An 8,935-nucleotide genomic window follows, 5' to 3' on the forward strand; every position below is an offset into this window, starting at 1 on the left:
CTTAAAGCCACTGGCTTGGCTTTGTGCCTCTTATATATACACTCTTATTTTTTGTACTTGAAGCCACATGACATGGCTTAGCTTCATGATATATGTATATACAAGCACTTTTTGAGCTTTCAATTTTATTGCGTTTTGGAGTTGTAATGTTTTATTTGGAATTGTAATTAAAATGCGGTTGGCTGTAAGAATTGAATTACACAATGTGGATATGGGATTCTTGTAACTATATAGCATACACAACATACACAGCATTCTATTAAAAAAAAAAAAAAAAAAAGCGCGTCTATCAGTGCGTTTAAAAACGCATTTATATACGCGTCTGTCTATTCGACTTGCGTCTATATTTGCGTCTATAAATGCGTTTACAGGCACATCTATTTATGCATCTAAGTGCGCATCTATACGTGCGTGTGTCTGATATATAGACGCGCAATTAGACGCGGGCCTCCAGACGTGAAAATAGATGCGCAAATAGATGCACCCGTAAGTTTTTTATTTAGTTCAGTAAACACATTTGTGCACACGTCTATGGGTGCTTTGTCTTGTTGTGTATAGGCGTTGCTTGAGTAGAGGAATTACGGGTGCATCTAATAGTATGTCTAATAGCTCATCTATTTGCACGTGTATTAACACGTCTATTTGCACGTTTAAGTTGAGAAAATACAGGCCCAACTAACATTGTGTTTATCAATGCATCTATTTGCACATGTATTAACACGTCTATTTGCGCATCTAAACTGAGAAAATATTGGCCCGTCTAACATTGCGTTTATCAGCACGTCTATTTGCGCGTGTATTAGGGCATTTATTTGCGCATTTACACTGGGAATCAGATGCGTATTTAGACACAAACCAGAGAATACAAAAAGTGAGATTTTGGTATACATCATTGCTTTCCAAACATTGCCCATGATTACCAAAGCAAATAATTTTAACAAAAACCTCAATGCTTTTTTACAAGTCCACATATACAAGAATTAAGTGAGGTGAGGAGAATGAGACAATATGTAAAATAGTTTTACCAATATCAATGATGGGCTACGGTTCAATCTCATCCTCAATGAGATCAATCCTTGCCAAACTATCTACTTCAAAATCCAAACAAGTGTTTAGATCTACAAATACATTCAACCCACTACTACTTGTGCTGCTCATGTGCTCATCGAAATCAGCATCACCAATGGTAGGCTCGTCCTCACGGGTAATGGCCTCAATATTTGTATCTCCTATCTCATGATCATCCTCCTCTCTCGTATCACGGTCATCATCATGTCCATGGCCATGATCATCCTCCATACGCTCCATATTAGTAAATGTACTATACATCACTTTGGAACATGACATAATAGGTATGACATGCCACCATCTATTATTATCCACCATTGGTTGATAGACAACCTAATTCAAACACAAATACAATCATGTTATTTTTCTTGCATCAAATATTTAAAAGCAAGTATTTTTATATGTGTGCACAGTACGTGTTCACATTGTTGCGGTAGTACTAGGGTGTCCTTCCTACTTTGCCAAAACTTTGTGGAGTCAATAGTTACAAAGCCACTTGCATGGCATTTGATTGTTGCATTAGGGCCTCTTTCCACCACGTCCTTAAACCACTTTACATCCAAAACATACACAAAGAAGCATCGAAAGTCAAGCTTAATAATATCTTGGATTATGCCACAATAATCATCCATGGCTCCATTGGCTCTCTCAAAGCTAGCAATGACGCCGCAATCTTGTGTGTTTCTCTTATCATCAATTCTTTGTGTTCGAAAATGCTTGCCCTCACACCATATAGCATTGAACATAGTGCACTACACTAAGAAAAAATCAATTAACTAAGCAATCTAAATTATTGAAAGCTCCTAGCTTTTGCATAACATTCTACATACCGACCTTGCTCATGCATCCCCTAGCATACTTCCATTCTTCCATTGTGATATGCATCCCCTCATCTTTCTTTGCTTTCTCCATTTCATCAAGTAGCCAATCCACATGAATATCCTTTGGAAGTGCTCTTAGATACTGAGGGTATGGCACACGAGATCCGTGGTGTGTACAAAAGAGGGCCCTTTCTTCTTGTCTTCTTGCCTTTGCATCCTCGTATCTTGTCACCCATCTTTTCATCACATCAGTATTAAGCACGCAATAGAGGTTGATACTATTATGCAACTTTGTGTCTATTACTTTGTTGCATCCTTTCCCTTGAGGCACAATAGAGGTCATCCTTAGGTCTTCATCATCTCTCCATAGTCATGGGAGAGAGCTATCCACATGAACAAGAAACTCAGAAATATATACAAGTGACTCTTGCACCAACCAACCCTTGGCCATGCTATCTTCGGGTCTTGCATTTTGTCTCACGAAACCCTTCAAGGTCTTCATGAAGCGCTCGAGGAAGAACAACCATTGTGCATGTATAGTACCGCATATAGCAATCTCATCCACCAAATGCACTATAAGATGTAGTTGGCTTGTGAGAATAGAACGTGGAAATGTCTCCTCCACTAAACAAACCACCTCCACTAACATAACTTGAGCATTCTCAAGTGTGGTGGGATCTATTTCCTTTGAGCTCACATACCTAGAAATGAAAAAGTATAGCATATTAGCAATATGCATTCAAATTTGCATGGAGCATTGATATGCATCATATTTTGTATCATGTAAAGTACCTCACAAGCTCGCCCATCTTGTAAATACAATCTTTCACGTCCTTCGATGCACTACGTGAAATGCTAGTAGGTACTATGAACTGAACCCACGAGGAGGTGGTTGATTAGTTGCTTATAATTATTCACTCACAAATTTGAAAGGAAAAAGATATTATGCACATAAAATACTTACTTGGAGCATCTTGTGCCAATCATGAGATTTCAAGCCATATAATTGCTTTACACCTCTTTTCTTGCTCTTTGTAAAGGCTCCCTTCAAACACCTCATGCATCCAGTGGGAGTACGAATTATAGTAATAGCGCGCTTCACCGTCGCCATCTCTAGCTTTGATAACATCCACGGTGCACGAGGTAAAAAAACACGCCCATTTGGTCTCTCTTGTGGCTAAGCTTCACGCATCCTCCCTGTGGTACGTAGATCCTCCCTTATGCCTACGGAATCTATGTCCCATTCAAATGCTCCCAAATGGTAGATGCCACATTCTTGAAGATATGCATGGGATCAAGCACGTGATTGATCTTGAGGTGGGACCAATATGGTAAACGATAAAAGATGGAGTATCTAAACAAAAGTTGGTGTTACTGGGCAATATTTATTTCCAGCCAATATAGCATACAATCGTTACAAACCCTTACCGGCTCATGCCAAGTGGTGGAGGAGTCATGGAACCATCCCAAATTCTCATCCAATCTCCCGCGGTGAGTGATTGTGGGAGGACTTCATTCCAAGAGGCAACATATCTAGGATGATCAGGTGGGAGAAATCATGGTGATTCCCATAGATGACCTTATTCAATGCGTCTGCTCGTGAGGCAACTAGCGAAGGACCACAAACAAGACATGCATGGTAACCCGATGTAGTGAGACTTGAACAATTGATGCAATTAAGAGTTGAAGGTGGGTTTAGGGTGCCACATCCTTTGCCTATTCATAATTAGAAGTGCAATGCTTACCTGAACACTCGTCATAGCCTGGGAAGTCATGCATCATCCACATCAAGACTACTTTGCAATTGAAGTCTCGTGACGAGGGAGGCCTGCTCACATCATGCACCTCGATACCTCTCCAAAGTATCTCTAGCTCGTCAATCAAAGGCTCCAAATAAACATCAGGATTTTTGACTTTATGTTTTCTTGGAATTAGAAGGGACAGCATAACATGTCCTTTCTTAATAGCCATAGAGGGTGGAAGATTATAATTCACCAATATCACTGGCTATACTTTATAAGAGTTTCTTTTGAGACCAAATGGGTTCACACCGTCCATACCCAATCCAAGTCTCAAGCTCCTAGGTTCTTCCTTGAAGCTTGGCCATGTGTCTTCAATATGCTTCCATGCAGAAGAGTCGGCAGGAGTTCTGCACTTGCCATCGGTTGATCGATGGGAGGAATGCTATGACATGAGCTCTGTAATAGATTTGTTGAACATATGTTGGATGCGAGGGATTATGGGAAAATGTCACAGAACCTTACGAGGCATGTCCAAAGTTTTGAGAGCTGCTCTATATCTTGCCTCTCCACAAGTAGGACACTCTCTTGCATCCTTATGTAGTCCACGAAACAAAACGCAATCGTTGACACATGCATGGATGGGCTTGTATTCTAATCCTCCAAGAGAGGTCACATGTTTCCTTGCCATATCTCTTGAGGTCGGTAATTTATTCTCCCTTGGAAGCATTTTACACAATAGCCTACACGTGAAGACCATAAATGAGGAAAAGCATTTGAGTAATTGACCCACTAGCATAATTCACCATGTTTGCAAAATAAACTTTAAAGCTTACTTGAGTAATGCATTCAAACTTGCATTGCTCCATCCATAGATGGTTTGCAAGTTTAGTAACTCAAGGGAGGCACGTAGAACAGAGAATGTGCACCCCTCAAACAGTGGAGTCGATGCTGCAGTAAAAAGATCATCCTGCTCCATGCTATCATCCCTCCCTTGATGGACATATAAATTCCACACCATATCATCAAACACCTCCTCCTCCATGGCTTCATGAGGTAGTGGTGGAGGGCTACTATCACCATCACTCCATGCATCTGTAACAGTCCCTCCTGAAGATCCCACCTCATATCACCGATGCTTCTCCTCCTCATGGCGAGCATAGGGCAACATATGTGGGTGTGGCCCTGTATCCTATATCAAATTAAAATGGGATCATAACTTAAATATATGAACACCCATAGGTATCTCAATCAACGTTAACTTACAAACCCTTACCATGTTTATGGTCGCATCCCATTCTCCATACTTTGAGATGTGATTGAGTGTAATCTTGTGTGCACAATACATGTTTCCTCGACATCAATCACACATACATTTGATTTTTTGCTCCAACCACATTTCGCGATGGTGGATACGGAGAGATTCATCCTCACTGGAGCTACTTGTTGAAGATGAAGACATCCTATAAACAAACAACCCAAAAAAATTTGCTTTTCTTCAAATATTTAATTTTAAACTCTGTGGCCCATCTAAAGGTGCTCTAAAACTGCGTCTGTCTATTTTGTGGTGTGCGTCTGAAACTGCGTCTGTTTGTTCTGTGGTGCGCATCTACAAACACATCTAAAACTGCGTCTGATCTATGTAATTAAATGCATATATAGACGCGCTATTAGATGCATCTATAGACGCGGCTTTTAAATCTGCTTTTAGCACGCTCGCTTTGCTTTTCTTTACATTACTTATACTTCGTGCGGCTTGCTTGCTTCGTTATTAGCAGATCCACAGTTTCGATGCTTAAGAGGAAGGCACCCACACTTACTTCCAAGCTTACACTTAAGAGGAAGGCACCCACACTTACTTCCAAGCTTAAAGGAGAAGAGGGCGAACAAGGAAGAGAAGCAACTTTGAAAAAGGAGAAAAACCTTCCATACCTCTATCCAAGGTAAGTCTTTTTGCAGTTGATCTCTTTTGGAAGTTTGCTCTCTTTGGATTTGTACTTTCTCATATCCAAAAAATGCATGATTTGGGTATCAGTGTTACATTTTTTTGTCGGGCACATGTCCTTTTCTACTTTTTAGAAAAGTCTGTCTGTCGGAGCACGTCTATAGGTGTGTCTCAGAGCGTGTCTAAAACTGCGTCTAGAGGTGTGTTAAGACGTGCGTCTAGCCTGTTTGCAGACACAGATAGCTGCCTCTATAGACATGCTATTATACACGAAAATAGACGCGCTCCGACAGTAATCCTCTCTTCCCTTCCCCTTTCTTCTCAACTCATCAGTAATCATCTTGTTTTCTTTTTTCCAGTTCATCGTGTGGCTAGGAAGCGCTTCGGGCTCACCTGATGTCTTGGAGTCTATTTTTAGGGACTTATATAACCTTTTAGGGCACCCTCCTAGTCCTGTGGAGTTATACGAGTATATGACGAGTACTCTAAATACCCCCCAGGAGTCGGCACTACAGAGTCCAAACCACCCCACACCAGCTGAGATCACCCCAGGGGAGTCAGCATAGCCCAGCCCGCTACACAGCACAGGCCCATCTCCCATGCTATTTTATGCCCCTTCCCCCATGCCGTCTTATGGCCCTTCTACCATGCCATTTTATGCCCCTTCCCCCATGCCGTCAGGAGGTCCTTCTCTCTCGCAGAACCGTCGACGTACTCCTGTGCAGTCGAGACTCGGTTCTCCAGCTACGAGTGGTCCACATAGTCCTGTGTGTGGGGGTTAAAGGTCACTGTGCCTTTACCCCGGTTATGTACAATACTCAAACACATATATAAATGAATGAAAAAGAAGATTAGGGGGGTTCTGCACCCACCAAACTTGTGTGGCTCTCTGTCTCTCTCTCTCTCCTTCTTCCGTTCTTGCTTCCGTTGAGAGCACTCTTAACTGGTATCAGAGCTCGGGTGATCTAGCTGAGCGTGCGTGAATGCTTGGAAGCTCAGGAGCTCTGTGAGAGGAAGGAGAAGCTCTGTGGGAAGATTTGTGGGTGACTTTACTTGCATCTGAGTGTGCAAAGACCTTGGAGGAACCTTTAGAAAAGTCTGTCTTTGTGAAGTGGTTTTGAGAGCCTGTTAAGAGCTTTCAAAGAAAAAGTCATTTTTTGAGCTTTTTCCTGTTCCGTTCGATGACAGAGACTCCGTATTGACTTGTAGAGGCAACTATTGCTTGCTTTTGGTGTCCACATTACTTCAAGAGCTTGGAAACACCTTCATTCTTGAATCTGGGATCATTTCAGTGGATTTCTGACTCACTCTGTCAATTCCTGCGTTTTTTGCCCGGGTGTTGGAACTCAAGTTTGGAGCAACCATTTGCAGACCTGTTAGTTCCGGTGGACTCAGGAGGTCCTAAAACTTCTATGTTGCTCATCATTCGCACTCCGGTGGAGTTTACAAACAGCTCTGTTTCAAAAAACATTTTTCAGCCCGTGTATTGGACCCAGTGATTAAGACCACGGTTTCCAAAACCGTCTGTCTCACCCAGCTTCAGGCTCAGAAAATGAATTTTGATGCGGACAATATTTCTCTTATGTTCATTGCCATACTCATGGGATACCTTCCATACAGCTGTCAGTAACTCTGCACCTGGTGGAGTACTAAAATTTGATGATGTTGTGGGTAGCTTGTTGGCCGAGGAGATTAGACGGAAGTCTATGGATGGCAACAAGCAAGATGCAGCCTTAAATGTGCAAAGGGGCAGATCACAGTTCAGGGGGAAGTCCCAAGAAAGAGGGAAGTCTCATAGCAAATCCAGGGCATGGAACATTGAGTGTTACCACTGTGGCAAGAAGGGCCATATGAAAAAGGATTGCTACAAGCTGAAAAGAGAGCAAAAGGATAAGAAAAAGAATGCAAATTGGGGTGCAACTCAAAAGGAAGAGAGTCCAAGGGAGGACAAAGGAAAAGTGAAGATCGAGGAGATCAATGCAGTCACACATGATAGTGACAATGATGTTCTCTTCATGTCTACTTTATCTGTAGAGTTGCTTAGCACTTCAGATGATGCATATTCCCAGGATTGGATTTTGGATTCTGGTGCTTCATTCCATGTTACTCCCTATAGGGAATGGTTCTCCACTTATGATAGTGGAAAGACAGGTTGTGTGCATCTTGGAAATGACTATGCATGTGACATAGTGGGAGTAGGTGACATAAAGTTTTCTTTTGCAAATGGGTCTACATTTGTTTTGAAACATGTGAGACATGTGCCTAAGTTGACCAAGAGTCTTATTTCAGTGGGTCAGCTAGATGATGCTGCTTTTCACACCACTTTTGGCTTTCAAAGTTGGAAAATTCAAAAGGGCTCTATGCTTTTGGCTAGGGGTGCCAAGTGTGGGACTTTGTATCCCTTACATGTATCAGGGGTATTTGATCATGTTGTTGCAATAACCGAGCAGCCAAGCACTTCTTTGTGGCATTGCAGGTTGGGGCACATGAGCCAAAATGGAATGAAACTCTTATGCCGTTTGGGTTATGTACCGCATTTGAGTTTCTCTGATTTTGAATTTTGTGAGCATTGTCTCTATGGGAAGCAGACTAAATCAGCCCATAAAAGAAAAGGAAAGAAAGAGTTTGAAATGCTTGATTTGGTGCATTCAGACGTATGTGGTCCCATGCCTACACGGTCATTAGGCGGGGATGAATACTATGTGACATTCATTGATGATGCAACTAGGAAAGTGTGGGCTTATGCTATAGCTCGGAAGATTGATGTGTTCTAGGTATTTCAGAAATGGCTGGCCTTGGTTGAGAATCAGTCAGGTAGAATGCTTAAATGCCTACGGACTGACAATGGTGGAGAGTATCTCTCTCATGACTTTCAGCATTTCTGTGATACTCATGGGATTAAGAGGGAGCTTACATCCCCTCGTACTCCAGAGCAAAATCCAGTTGCAGAAAAGATGAACTGTACCATTCAAGAAAGGTTGCAATGCATGCTTTCCAATGCAAGTCTTTCTGGTGGTTTTTGGGCTGAGGCAATGAAGACTGCAGTGCATGTGATCAATAGGTCACCTAGTAAGAGTTTGGATGGTGGTATTCCTGAAGAGGCATGGAGTGGAAAGAAGCCCTCTTACTCTCATTTGCGTATATTTGGGTGTGAGGCATATGCACATGTGCCAAAAGAGCCTCGAAAGAAGCTAGATCCTAAGTCTAGGAAATGCATCTTTTTGGGTTATGGTGAAAGTGTAGAGATGGGCTATCGTCTCTGGGATCCAGAAGCAAAGAAGATCATACACAACCATGATGTGGTCTTCAATGAGAAGAAGATGCATAAGGCACCCATGAGGGATGTGGAAATGAGGAAAATC

This window comes from Dipteris shenzhenensis, chromosome 13 (assembly GCF_047967505.1).
Source record: "Dipteris shenzhenensis isolate YYH24624 ecotype China chromosome 13, Dip_SZ_1.0, whole genome shotgun sequence".
NCBI lineage: Eukaryota > Viridiplantae > Streptophyta > Polypodiopsida > Gleicheniales > Dipteridaceae > Dipteris > Dipteris shenzhenensis.